The sequence below is a fragment of the Hippocampus bargibanti genome, linkage group LG01, assembly GCF_051943395.1.
Source record: "Hippocampus bargibanti isolate YZ-2025 linkage group LG01, ASM5194339v1, whole genome shotgun sequence".
Classification (NCBI taxonomy): Eukaryota; Metazoa; Chordata; class Actinopteri; order Syngnathiformes; family Syngnathidae; genus Hippocampus; species Hippocampus bargibanti.
In genome coordinates this window covers 7894256-7909126 of record NC_142734.1, presented here as the reverse complement: position 1 = coordinate 7909126, position 14871 = coordinate 7894256, and the positions used below count along the sequence as shown (strand labels likewise).

The 14871-nt window shown below is 40.6% G+C and overlaps 1 protein-coding gene across 4 annotated transcripts in view; it reads left to right on the top strand.

Moving 5' to 3' along the window:
- The first annotated feature begins 4979 nt into the window (after positions 1 to 4979).
- Positions 4980 to 14871, top strand: part of l1cama (L1 cell adhesion molecule, paralog a) — a 56043-nt gene continuing 46151 nt past the window's right edge. For 2 of the 4 annotated variants that reach the window (XM_088993391.1, XM_088993364.1), the window contains exons 1-2: positions 4995 to 5113; positions 14825 to 14870. The gene's annotated coding sequence lies outside the window, so the exon portion shown is untranslated. Of the gene's footprint in view, positions 5114 to 5451; positions 5517 to 14824; position 14871 lie in introns of all 4 variants that reach the window. The other 2 variants (XM_088993374.1, XM_088993383.1) reach the window with 2 other exon arrangements.

Here is a 14871-nt window from a genome sequence, read left to right as displayed (position 1 = left end):
GATTCATCCGCACTCACTGTCCCCTGCTAGCTGCTTTTCATTCATCCAAATCAACAGAAGTTTTTCAACTGCTTCTATTGCATGAGACTGTTGCTTATACAACACAGAATTAACCCTAGCCACACGTAACAATGGTCGACTTAGCATACTGGTAGTGGGACGTTAAGTCACACAAGCGCACACCTCGTTCGTGTGTTTCGATGATCTCCTTCTTCTACTCAACTGTAATTTTCTTTAATGTCTTCTTAGACTTAACACTGACCTATGGTGGGGTCTTTTTCGGTCCCATGAGAGCAAAAGTACTCCACCCGGTAACAAACTACGTCTGCATTCAAAGAGGGTGTGTGGAAAACTAGTCCGCCAGCCACCGTGGCGCTCTGTGGTTTAGTTCGTCCGCCGAAAAGTAGTTTGCATGCCAAGATTATATTCTCGCGAATTTCATGTTCATACGGCGAAAAATTTGTTAGCTAAAGCGTTCGTAACCCAAGGTATTACTGAACATTGCTTATTGGCTGCAGGTTTTCTTACTTTGTGCTTTATTGCTGCTCATTGGCTTATTTTTACCTTGTGCCAACGTCCACTTTTGGATCACAAGTGGACACATTGATCATGACCATTTGTCATAAAAAACAAAGAGCCATTCAGCAGGCGCAAGTACGTCCATATGTACTATCTTTGTGACTGCTTTATTTTCTGTATGTGATAGTTGTCCATGTTAGGTGATCTGTTACAGCTACAGCCGTTTCTATTTGCTATTTAGCTGGCTATCTAGCTAGCTAGCAAGCTTTCTATTTGCTATCTAGCTGGCTATCTATCTAGCTAGCTAGCTGCTAGCTAGTTATTGGCTATCAATTAGCTAGCAAGCTAGCTTGCTATCTATTTGAGTTACTGGCGCGTATGACTGCTGCTGCTCACCCATAGAAAAACTTATCCTGTGACTGTAAAGCGACCTTGAGAGTTTTGAAAGGTGCTTATAAATGAAATGTATTATTATAAAAATCAACATGCATTGTATTGTATTTTACTCATTCAATCTCTGTGTGCTCTTCGACTTTTATTCTTTTGAGAACTGTTGATATATTCTTTTTGAGCACATTTTAAAAAATAGATAAATATCATCACATAGTCTCAGAGATGCTGTTGGGCCATTTACGTGCTCCTTCGCACTCACATTATTGAAAATGTAAGCACAAAACCCAACAGGCTTACTGCCAGGTGGCTGGGGGCAAATTTGTCTTTATCAGCGTTGTTCGTTTTAAGCAACTGTGGCATTGATCTTTTTCATTATTTTGACCAAAGTTCATTGAACTCCGCAACGGTTCCTGGTTGTGTTTCACATCCTTTCAGACCACCGCAATCAATCATTATTCCCATGAAAACATCTGTCGCCCTCTGCAACTTATGTCTGCTTTGCTTGGTACAAGCGTGGCCGCCGCTGGCAGCGGATGTGCACGCTGCTTGCTCGTATGCAGTAGAACGAGTCAACTGAATGATCCTGTGGCCTTTTACTACCATGTCTTTCTGTGGCCAAAGCCGTTTGACAAAATAGCTGCCTCTTTATGAAAGTCCTTAGTACTTGGTCACCTGTGAATGCAACTTTTGCAACTTGGCAGACTTCCACTCACAAATTTCCACTGTACAAAGGCTGTTCGAAATGAGAAGAAATTAAATATCAGCACTGTTAAACTTGCTGATAACAAGGTGATTATGAATGGTCCTTCTACTGCACAGGTGCCAAAGACAAGGCCCGGGGGCCAAATCTGGCCCGCCACATCATATTATTCAGCCCATGAAAGCAAATCAAATTTGGGAAATTTCATGATGCTTGCTAAAGTCTGAACCAAAATTTCAAACTGTACCATGTAAACCACGATAATGGTCAATATGTTTTTACTTCAAATTGGAAAAGTAGTTATTCATAAACATTTTATGTGCTCCATGTGGAATATGTGGAAGGGAATCTACATTGTAATGGCTTCCCCAAATTCATGAAGGCCTTCGCGGGGAAATCCAATCTACAATGTGGCGCGCGACAACAAATGAGTTTGACACCCTTGTTCTACAGGATAGGTTAGATCAGGGGTGTCAGTCATTTTTTGCAGCGGGCCACATTGTGGTTATGGTTTCCTCTCGAGGGCCGTTATGAATTCGGGGAACCCATTAGAATGTTTAAATCCCTTCAAATATTACATATAGAGCACACAGCAAATTAATGAATAACTCGTTTTCAAATCTGAAGTCAAGAATAATGACTTTTATTGTGGTTGACATCCAAAAATATGACATTTTGGCTCAGATTTTAGCAATCATCATGGACTTTAACTAGTTTGATTTGCTTTCGCGGGCCGAAAAACATGATGTGGCGGGCCGGATTTGGCCCGCGGGCCTTGACTTTGACACCTGTGAGTTAGATTGACTGGAATTCCTGTGCCCTCTGCCCTGCCAAAAAAATGATTAAAATGTAAATATCTATTTATTACATATTTTATATAATTCCAATCAAATATGAGATTTTACTTTATACCAACTCTATTTTGAATGTCACCCAAGTATTTTAGTATGCGCCACAGATCATGCAGGGGCTCCAAATAGTGCAAATAATGGAGCCATAGCTGCAATCGACTCAAAGCCTGAGCACCAACTTTTGATCTTAAGGACTTAATTCCAGAAATGTTAATATAAATTGAAGCAGCAAAACTGTCAAAACAGAATTTGGTGTCGCCATGTTTGTAACATGTATTTGTGATCTGTGTATTTTGTGTGATATTTAAAGCGGGTCGTGCATGTCAACCCTAGGCCTTCAGTAGTGCTACGTCTGAATCAATCCACAGCTGCAAGTGGGGTGTGATTTACTACACGTCCACTAGAGGATGCCATTAGCCAGGAAATAACTTGTGACTTGACAAAACATAAGAAATATTGTACTGTCATTAAACGGTTCGAATTTTTATTATGAACATGTGGATTCGTGATAACCGCATAAAACTGCAATATTATTTGCTGTTTTTGCTAGCTTCAAAGCTGTCCAACCTTTCTTAATAATGTCCATCTATTCTTGAAAAGTCAGTTTTGAAAATGGCTTGAACAGTATATCTGCAACCAAATCCATTTGTTCTCCTCCTTGAGCCTTTGTGGGTTGACAACACCACGATTAAATCGACACAACCATATATTTGCTTCTGCAGTGCGCTACAGATACAGTGTGCTAGCTCTGACCAGTATGCCCTTATCATTAGCGGCTAGTAATACTATGGCTAGTGACTAGCCAATCGTGACGAGCCAATCATAGTTTGTGAAAACTCAGAAGTTTTCAGTGCCTTCCAGCAGGCCTTGGGTAGCCAACTCGAAATCTGATTGGTTAAAGAAACAGAGTCATTTACGCATTTAATGCTCCTGGGCCTGCAGAACTGATTGTGAAGGCGTCCAGATAGATATCTGACATTGGTAACAAATGATGGCTGAAATGTGATTGGTTAAATGCTTAAATGTGAAAACACACATCTGGAAGCAGCACAACAGGGGAAAAGTAATGAAAGGAAGCTGAGGGAAAATTTTGAATTATTTTATAAGAATTCACAGACAAAATAAAATTAACATCAGTCCATGATTCAGATATTTTTAGGCCAGCAGAGAAGGCTTTGCAGGCCTTGACGGTCTGCCACTGTTTTTTTAAGTACATTGATACCTCGGTTTACGAATGACCTTATGACCTTTTCAGTTTATGAACGCTAAATTTCTGAAAATATGACCTTGGCAAACAAACCTTTTTCGTACACAGAGCTGCCTCAATGAGTGATGTGTCGTTCGCAAACGAGCCCGTTCTTCTCACAACAAAATGGCAGATGACTGTTTTTGTCCTCTTTTCCCCTCCCCCAGTCTTCAGTTAAAGCCATGTGATAGGTCAAGTACGCAGCAGTGACGGGAGGTGTTTTAAACATTAAAGAGACAGGCAGAAGACAGTGAGAGAGTTTCAACTTTGATAGTTCAAAGGCAGAGTTTAGACTGCAAGGTTAAAATATCCCATCAATCAGGCTCCACAAACAACCCGCACAAGTCATCTGTACACTTGATGCAAAAAGCTATTAACCCAGCTAAACAAAACACAATTGATGAGGAAATAGGTAAAATTCTCACAAAGAAAGCATCTACAAGGGATCATTCCTCAAGATGGTGAAAGAAGAAGGTTACGTTCTTCATCAAGTGTTTAATGCTGATGAAACCGGCCACTCCATTCCATCAAGCCATCAACGACCATCACAAAGGTAAATAAAATGACTTTATTATACAGTACAGTTTATTTATTTAATTATAATACCATAGCACATTTATTATCCATAAAATAAGGTATATTTTGCGTCGTTTTCAGGTTTAGAAAATTAGAAAGTAGAAAATTATATTTTATGGGGACCTGGGAACGGATTATTCTCATTTTAATGGTTTCCCATGGAAAATTATTTTTGGGGATACACACTTTTCGCCTTACACACTCTGTCTGGGAACCAATTAAGTTCGTAAACCAAGGTATCACTGTATACAGTTTACATAAAAAAAAAACAAACAGGAAACGTGTGAAAGTTCAACTTGTATCCATCTGTGTGACAGTGTAAAATAGACAAAAAAAATCCAATTAAAAATGTCATTGCGATATTGGGTGGTGGGCACAGAATGACAATGCCACCTTGTAGGGATTCATAACTTCATAACTCAGAGAGGGAGTGTTCTGTTTCTTTCCGTGTTTGCTACTTTTTTGATGGATGCCAATGCTGGAATAAGAGGAGATGGGTACTAATCCTGTTTTTTTTGTGCAAGGATGACTAGTCGACAAGGGGACAGGTAGCTACTAAGGATGGAGATGACCAGGCATCCAGATACTGAGCGAGTGAGCCGAAGAGGAGGCTCAGACGAAAGGGGTGATGTCACCTCCGAGAAGCAGCCAATGAGGGGGAGGGGAGGGGGCGAGCACGCCCAAAGAAGGGTGTGTTTTTTTTCTATCACTGCAGCATCAGCACACTGCCGAGCTGCGCGCAGTCACCACGCAGGCCAGACCGCAGCAGACGAGGCGGAAACTCATCTGTTTGAGGAGTCGTGAGAGGAAAGAAGCATCCTTGCGCAGGTAAGGAGCAGCTCTTGTGCACGCAGACCCTTTGAGGAGAGGGCGGGGGGTAATAATAATAAAAGAGAGTGTGTAATGAGTTTCCTGTTGGGCTACAGATCAGGCATTATTTCCTGAAACATTTCACATTGGAATTGTGTCCTGCGTGACGTTTTTATTATGAAACGAATGACGGACGATACACTTGAGGTGTGTCATGCATGTCAACACACTTGCAACACATCATTGTATCCCTTGATATTGCAATGATGACGGAATAATCTCGATGTTAGGCACCTCTACTTGCGTCTCTCTCCTTGATTGGTGGGATTTAACCCCTTGCGGTTTGCATTCAACAGGGTCTCACCTGACTTTCTTCAAGCTTATGATGCTGCCATTTTCCATTCGCACATATTTGGCACAAGTGAGTTTTAAAAAAGATTTCGTTGCATTTTTCCAACCTCCTTCCACATAAGATGCCTGGGTTGTACATGTACACACCGTAATTGCAACATGCTGCGAGGGTTTTGATTCAGGTGAAGCTTTATGGCTTTTGACTTTTTTATTGGAACAACGCATACGAAAGCTCTGTGGATAAGAAAATAATTATTGATTCAAATTGGAGCTGGCCAAAGAGATACAGGCAGAAGGAAATACAGATGTGTGACAGTACAGGATATTTAGGGTGGGGCAGCTTGCGCTGACGTCTGCCTGAAGTGCGTGTGCATGAATATGTGCTTGATTGCGCGCACACAGGTAAATACTAGCATAAAAATTGGGCACTAACCTTGCTGGCGTCATGCTCTATCGCTTTCCACGACAAAGACATACTTGATGTGACCTTCTAGTTGCTATTGCTTGAGAAGATATCATTTTGTCCTGTTTTACAGATAAAAAATAAATTTAAGTTAAATTCTTGTCTCATAGGGTCCCATCCCTCATAGGGATTCATAATACGGGGTCAGAAGTCGCTCTTTCACACCGCAGAGAAGATAATTGGCGAAGGATGGCGAAGCATCAATAATAACCTCATAAAAGTGCAATATTATTTGCTATATTATGACAGATTCTGAGCTGTATAACCTTTCTTAAAGGACAACCGACGTCACTTTTTTTATTTCCTAACTGACATCAGAAAAACGTTTTATAGCATCTAAAATACCCAAAACACGCAGGCTGATATTTTAATCAAATGCAAAACACCAATAAAAATGACTTAAAGTGTCCAAAATCTGCAAAAAAATTGAGCTGCGAATTGGTCGTTTTCAGAAAGTCCCGCCCCCAGTTCGTGACGTCACTCCAAGACGTCTTGCATTGCTGGAGAATCAAAACAATGGCTTCAGATTCGGAGAATATGCTTTTTTGTTACACATTCAGTTATGAATATGATTCAAATAGTTCTGAAGAGGAAAGCATGCATGTTTGCAATCGATTAAAGAATTCTCACCCAAAAACAGGCAAGAAAATAGCCACCGAGCTGTGAGGAATGAATCAGTCTGTTTCCACAGGCTGATACATTCCTTCCATGGAGCTTGATTCCTTCTGCTGGCGGCTTTTGGATGTAACACAAGGGTTTCAAAAAAACAGTACAGCAAAATACATTGACGTGATGGAAAGATGCTACAATGCGTCTCTTTTACGGTAAGGAGGCGGTCCTTTTCTGACGTCACGTGAGGACTCGTCACCAACTCAAAAACAAGACTTCTTGAATGTTCAGAGCGAGTCTTAAAATGTAAAATATAGCTATATGCGGTGGAATCTTATTAAAATACGCCCAGTAGAAGTCATTTGAAGCCATTTTACAAATTATGGACACAACTTGTCCGGAGGCGTCGGTTGTCCTTTAAAGCAACTGTTTCATCGACATCGCATTTAATGCTCCAGGGCCGGCAGGACTGATTGTAAAGCCGTCCAAGTACATTCCTGACTCTTGTAACAAATGATGTCTGAAATGTGATTGGTTAAATGCTTAAATACGAAAACGCACATTTAGAAGCAGCAAAACAGGGAAAAAGCAATGAAAGAAAGCTGAAAGACAATTCGGAATTATTTAATAAGAATTCATGGACAAAATATAATTCACATGAGTGTGTGATTCAGATATTTTTAGACCAGCAGAGAAGGCCTTGCAGGACCTGATGGCTCACCACTGCCATTTTACCAGGCCTATATTCTTTATCTTCTGTGGAAAAGTATCAATATGACTGCAGCTGACTGAAGCACATGTCTCCGCAACCTCTCTTTCTTCCCATGATATCTGTCTGCACTGTCAAAGCACACATTCTTACTAGTAAGGCTCATTACGAACAAAAACTGCAATTGGGCATCGAAATTACTGTGAAAGTACAGTAAAGTCTCGGTATATCGATATTCTCGGGAGTCTGAAAAAATATTGATATAACCGGACTATCGATATATCCGATATTGCGGCATGTAAATTTTCTCCTTGCGTTCATAGAAATAGTATCGTAATAAGCAGTACTATCGATACAACCGATATCGATATAACGAGACTTTACTGTAAAGCAAAAAAAAAAAAAAACAACAAAGATTTACAGGTAGTTTGAGTTGGATGACAAAAAGCAGCTGGCATTCATCCAAGGACAGTTTTCCGGTAAGTGCGGAGGAGGAAGGCGTGTTTAGTTTTCTCCTTTTTTAGCCTCGGGACACTTTCTCCTCCACTTGAGCATAGGCGTATTTGTGCTGCAGAAACAATAGCAATAGGGGTTAGCACAGAATATTTCATTTTCGGATGCTTTTTATTTTATATTTTTTACTTAGCTTATTTTTAGTCCAAATCAAAATTTGCCAAGTGGCTGACATCTTGCCTGGTCCCCGAGGCCTCCTGCAGAATGTCCGGTGGTCTTTCCATGTTAAATGTTACTTGATACGGCCGAGCGTTGTAAAAGCCTGCACGCCATGCACGAGGCAGTGGTCAGGAGTGTTTGTTAACATTTTAACATGATGCTCAGTGTCTGTGTCATTATCATGAAGGTCGAGTGTCGTCTTTGATGTAATGCAGTGGCGGACCGTCAACGCCTGCAAAGCTTTCTCTGCTGGCCTAAAAATATCTGAATCACGGACTGATGTGCATTATATTTTATCAAGGAACTCTTATTTTAATTTCAAATTGTCTTTCAGGTTCCTTTCATTACTTTTCCCCTGTTACACTGCTTCCAGATGTGTGTTTTCGTGTTCAAGCATTTAACCAATCACATTTCAGCCATCATTTGTCACCAGAGTCAGAAATGAACCCGGACGCCTTCACAATCAGCTCTCCGGGCCCTGTCACTTCAAATGTGACAATAAAACTGTTGCTTTAACCAATCAGATTGAGTTTTTTTTTTGAGATTTTAAGCAACCCAAACCAGGGCCTTCAACGTCAGAGTCTTCACATACTATGATTGGCTAGTCACTAGCCAATCATGATATCACAAGCCGCTATAATGACAGGAGCATACTGGCCATTTTCAAGATGGACTTTGCTATTGAAATTGCTATCATTTAGAAAGGTCGGTCATTTATTTCCTGGCTAATGGTAACATCTAGTGGACTTAGTAGTAAATCACACCACCCTTTTTTCAGTCTGGATTGATTCAGACATAGCACTATTGAAGGCCTAGCGATGAAATCCATGCCCCGCCACGGATGTAATGTAATCAGAAGAAATTCAGTGAAAAGAAATTCAGCCCTTCTTTTTTTAAAGCATTGTCTGAGAGAATTCAGTGAAAAACGAGAGCAACAAATTTGATGGAAAGCTTCCGAAATAAAAGGTTGTTGGCAAGCAACATATTTCACTCTTATATCATGAAAGAATTTGCTCAAGTGACTTCATGAACTAACCCGGCACATGTCCAGTATTGAATGTTTTGCCCACACTGGTGTTCCAATACCCAAAAACTATAGAGTTGAATCTTTCCCTATGTAGTTCCAAGCAACACTGAAATGATGTAAGAGACAGGGTAAACAAACATCTGCTGGGTCTCACAATCCAAGGTGAAGAAATCGTCTTTGCCAGAAATGTATTCTACTCATCAATTTCACTGTTGTGGTCTCAAACTCATTTTGCCAAAAGTACAGTAAAGTCTCGTTATATCGATATCGGATATATCGATAGTCCCGGTTATATCGATATTTTTTCGGACTCCCTTGAATATCGATATAACGAGACTTTACTGTAGTCCTTTTTCAATTGCGTGCTATGCAAAATAATCCGTCCCTACACACTCTTCAGTTGTGTTTAACATGCAAGGTAAACACAACCGGCATTCATTCTTCGGTTTGTAACTTTATTTGAATGTCGATCCATAAAATGTGAGAGACGACCGATTGGCCTCGAGCTTTTAATAATTCAGCTCATGGCAATAACCTGCATGCGTTTGACGGCAATTTGTTAGTAGTTACTCCCTGGGCTGACGGGCTGACCGCTGTTCAAAGGCAACCCAGTGCTGGCTTGAGAGGAGAGAATATGTCAAAAACAACACTTTGAAAGATGGAGAATTGGCACACTTTGTGTTGCTGCACACACGAACCACTGCACCTTGAGTGTGCAGTCAGCTCACGCTGCTCTGAAAACGGCTACTGTTTGCCGCAGAAGGGGTCCATCATCCACCTTCTGGGAGTCAAGTGGTGCTGGGGGTGGAGGTTGACGTCCTGTTATAAAAGAATACATTGTGGTGATTTAGGGAGCCTGAGGTCAGGTGGACTGACAAGCTGTCTTCTCTCAAAGATCACAGGAGAGCTTGGAGGGGGAGGGAAGGAGGCCCTGCAAATGAGGAGAATTGAATTGGTGGTGAGGGGAGGAAAGCAGAGCGTGAGATGGAAAAAAATGATTTGAAAGTGAGTGCAGGCATGAGAGTTGGTCGTAAGTCGCGGCCATCTTGTTACACCTTCCACCCGCATAACCACAAGGCAGTGTACGGCGGTGGCTTGCAAAATGACTCAGCCAACTTACACGTCTTCACATTTCTTGTACAAAAGCTTTATTTTACTGTCAACCTAAACATCAATGTTTTACAAATTTCTCCATTGTGAGACAAAGGTTTTCTTTTCTTATGGCTTGTATTTCAGGAAGTCAAATTGCTTTGCCTTGAAGGCCATTTAGCTTAATGATAACAAAAGGCAACCGACAGGCTAACATAGTAGCATCACTATCTGATTCTGAATCCATTCAGCATCCGACATTTAAACACAAACTGCAGAATGAGGCACCCTATTTGTCTGCAGAGCGCCAATGCGTATGTGGAACTGCCGTGGCTTGGAATTGAAGCGGATTTACATAGGATGGAAGATGTGAGACAATCTCGTCTCGTCAATGGATACTACAGCTTTGCGTTTGCTTTCAAAACTTTTTACCATGACATCTCTGATCCACTGGTAAAAAGGATGTTTTGATCCTCTCCTCTTTCATCTAGAACTGCTTCATACAACAAAGATGGTGCAGAAAGTGCTTACGATTTAATAGCTGTCTGTGTCTTTGTGTTGTCATATTATTTCTTATTTTTTTTGGTTGTTTTGACTTCAAGACGGCGCCGCAAGAGTGGCTGCCTTTACAGCAGCTCCTCTATTTTGTTTTTCAACTTTTTCCTCTCCTTTCCTCTTACTTTCATGACTTTGCTGCTGTGAAATGTAAATAATCTCCACTGCGAGACGAATAAAGGCCAATCCAATCAAAAAAAAAGTGAGTGAAAGGAATGTGTGGCAAATGTGAATTTACATGAAAAGATAAGAATCAAACATGGGTATGATTCTGACTTTTAGATGCCAAAGGCCTGGAAATGAATCCCATATATGACCCTTTTGCTGGCATGTTTTATTTTTGTCTCTGTGACAGAAGTGTCTTTGTGTGAGTGGCAGAAAATCCCCGGCAGCGTATCTTCATCTGCAGCGCAATGAAAGACGCGTTATAGCCGCCATTGCTGCGGAGAATGGTCCACTAAATTGACCTTCTGTCTGCTGCGTTTCTTGACAGCCTTTGTGAACAAGGCCGTTGATGCCAAACAGCCTCTACTTTTGCACATACCGACAGCACAACATTTCAAGCAACAATCAGCAACAATGGTTTGGCACATCGACAAATCCATGCATGATTTAGTTCAGGGGTCGGGAGCCTTTTTGACTAAGAGAGCCATAAAAGTAAAATATTTAGAAATGTTTTTCAGTGAGAGCCACACACGCGAGCGCACGCTTACACGCGCGGCCACTTCTCAACAAAATGTCAATGTATGATTTAAAATAACTTGATAGTACTCACCGTCAACATGAATAGTTTTCCGTTCCTCATGATTTGTAAAAATCCAGCCAAACAATCGGAATGAAAGTCAACTTGTCGGGTCCATAGGCGAAGTTACTGCTAGCTAGCCTGCACACAGCTCATTAGCTTCGACACTTGCTATCTGCAATATACTTCTCGCAAAAGTATATTGATGCTAACGTTGACACGGGGCTTGTTAAAATATCACTGACATTCGACTGTTTCATCGATGTGATTGTTTCATTGCAAATTAGAATCGCGAATCCTCCCGTACATTCAAGCTGGAGCGTACTCGTCTTTTTTTTTTTTTTTTTACTCGACGGGCTCATTTAAAGGACAACCGACGTGTCCGGACAAGTTGTGTCCATAATTTGTAAAATGGCTTCAAATGACTTCTACTGGGCGTATTTTAATATGATTCCACCGCATATAGCTATATTTTATGTTTTAAGACTTGCGCTGAACATTCAGGAAGTCTTGTTTTTGAGTTGGTGACGAGTCCTCACGTGACGTCAGAAAAGGACCGCCCTTTACCGTAAAAAAAGACACATTGTAGCGGTCCTTCCATCACGTCAATGTCGTTTTTGAAACCCTTGTGTTACATCCCAAAGCCGCCAGCAGAGGGAGTCAAGCTCCATGGAAGGAATGTATCAACCTGTGGAAACGGGCTGATTCATTCTTCACAGCTCGGTGGCCATTTTTCTTGGCTCTTTTTGGGTGAGACATCCCCCCGCCCGTTTGCCTCAAAATGACACGGAATAAATTCTTTAATCGATTGCAAAGATGTATGCTTTCATCTTCAGAACTATTTGAATCATATTCATAACTGGATGTGTAACTCCTCCTCTTCTTGTCCTTTCGGCTTTTCCCCGACACAGCTAAATCAATGTCTGATGTAGTCGATGTGCATTTTCGGTCTTGATTTGTGAAGTTAGATGTCAGAGTTGTTGCGTCTCTTTCAGCTACAAAGCAGGACATTGTTTCTATCCTGATTTTTATCAACAACATGGGAAACGGGCATGGATGGGGTGTGGTGAGGGGTTTAAAACATCTTTCACATGCGCACCAGAACATTTCCTCGTGATCAGCCAAATACTTTGTGTTGTGTCCCCTTGGGGTTTTAACCACTGAATGCAAATACATTTGTTGATCTCCTATGATTGTTGCTTCAGGGAATGTCTCTGCACTCTACATTACTGTTCAGCAGATTGGTGGGTTGCCAGGTTGGCACGCCACTGTGACGTGCCACATGTCGAAAAAATACATTTCCTTGGCGGATTTTTAAATAAAAAGAGACAAGAAGTGTTCAGAATATCCATCGTAAATTAATGTGGCAATGGAGCGCGCCCAAAAGACTGAATATGTTTGTGCCAGTGCGAGCGAGTCTCTTGGTGTGGTCCTAGTTGAAGATGAGGACAACCCGTCTCGTTTTGTGTTGCCTTTGATTTTATTCTGCTAGGTTGCTACTTTCTGTTTTGTGTTCCATTTTGGCTGGTTGGCTGGATAGAAAAGTTATTTGGCGGCTGTGTGGACAAATGACTTTTATTCAGAATTCTTTTGAGCATTTGAGTCAAATGGTATTTGGTGACTTTATGTTTCAGCATTAATGAATTAATTTCACATTCTGTATTATGAATTTCTCCACTGTAGAAGATAGTTTTTCAATATTCTGAAAGGTATTTAGGGGATTCATAATTATGACAGTGTTATCTTCACTTAAAGAACGGTGAGGGAATACCACTCCCAACTGTGATTACATTGCTCAAACTATTCATTAATGCGATGCGGTGATGTTGGTTTTCTGATGTATTGATTTGTTGCTACATTTTTAATGAGCCCTGGAGTGGGAAAAGGGGGGTGGCAAAGTTGGTTGGCAAAAAGTTCATAAACTAAAGCATCCGTAAGATGAGGTATCACTGTATATATATATTTTTTTGTATGTTTTGTTTTTGACTTCAAGATGGTGCCGTATGAGTGGCTGCCTTTACAACGGGCCCGTTTTTTTTTTTTTTTTTTGCTGCTGTCAAACGTAAATGTCTTCATTGTGAGACAAATAAAGGCTTATCTCATCTCATTGAATCTATTGCACATAATAATAATAATAATAATAATAATAATAATACATTTCATTGATAAGCGCCTTTCAAAACTCTCAAGGTCAATTTACAGTCACAGGATAACCACGGTCCAGACTCAGTACCCAGTGTAACGATACATTGACGTTAAAAAAAGGTCAAAAAATATTATGAATCCAGAATTTCCATGTCAGTGCAAAGATGCAAAAACAGTTTCAGACCAAATCCATACAAATGAACATTATGCAATACTACAAGAATCTTCTTCTTCTTTTCCTTACGGCTTTTCCCTTCAAGGGGTCGCCACAGCGAATCAGTACACGGATAAAGGCATAAGATTGCAATTAGAAAACTCATAACCTAACATCCTCAATCAAAAGCAACATTGTGATGTAAAGTACTTTGAAAATATTAATTGGAAAATATAATTGTCTAATCCTTTAAAGGACAACCGACGTATCCGGACAAGTTGTGTCCATAATTTGTAAAATGGCTTCAAATGACTTCTACTGAGCGTAATTTAATAAGATTCCACCGCATATAGCTATATTTTACGTTTTAAGACTCGCGCTGAATATTCAGGAAGTCTTGTTTTTGAGTTGGTGATGAGTCCGTACGTGATGTCACTAAAGGAACGCCCCTGACCGAAAAAAAGACACATTGTAGCAGTCACGTCAATGTATTTTGCTGTACTTGTTTGGCCTGACAACCTCGTGTTGCACCCAAAAGCCACCAGAAGAGGGCGTCCAAGCTCCATATAAGGAATTTGTCAGCCTGTGGAAACGGAGGTGGCCACAGAAGGTCGCCATTTTGTGCCTCTTTTTTTGGGTGAGACATTTGCCCCCAATGTTGCCATAAAATGGCATGAAATAAATTCTTTAATCGATTGCAAACATGTATGCTTTCCAATTTTAAGCAGATTTTTACAGACAGTGTGACACTGTCTGTAAGTAAAGAATCTGCTTAAAATTAGATATCAAGTAGACAGGATGAACTTAGTACAACGAATGTATGCTTTCCTATTCAGAACTATTTGAATCATATTCATAACTGGATGTGTAACAAGGAAGCATATTCTCCGAATCTGAAGCCATTGTTTTGATTTTCCAGCAATGCAAGACGTCTTGGCGTGACGTCACAAACTGGGGGCGGGACTTTCTGACAATGTCCAATTCGCAGCTCAATTTTTTGGAGATTTTGGACACTTTAAGTCATTTTTATTGGTGTTTTGCATTTGAATAAAAATATCATACTGCGTGTTTTGGGTATTTTATATGCTGTAAAACGTTTTTCTGATGTCAGGAAACAAAAAAGTGACGTCGGTTGTCCTTTAAAAGTTCATTTTTAGCAAGATCATTTCTGCAATTTCATCAGAATTGTTTTTCTTTTTTCTTTTCCTCCCAGTGTGGCAAAATTTGACTTAGCCGAGAGACGCCTCCGACCATTACAGG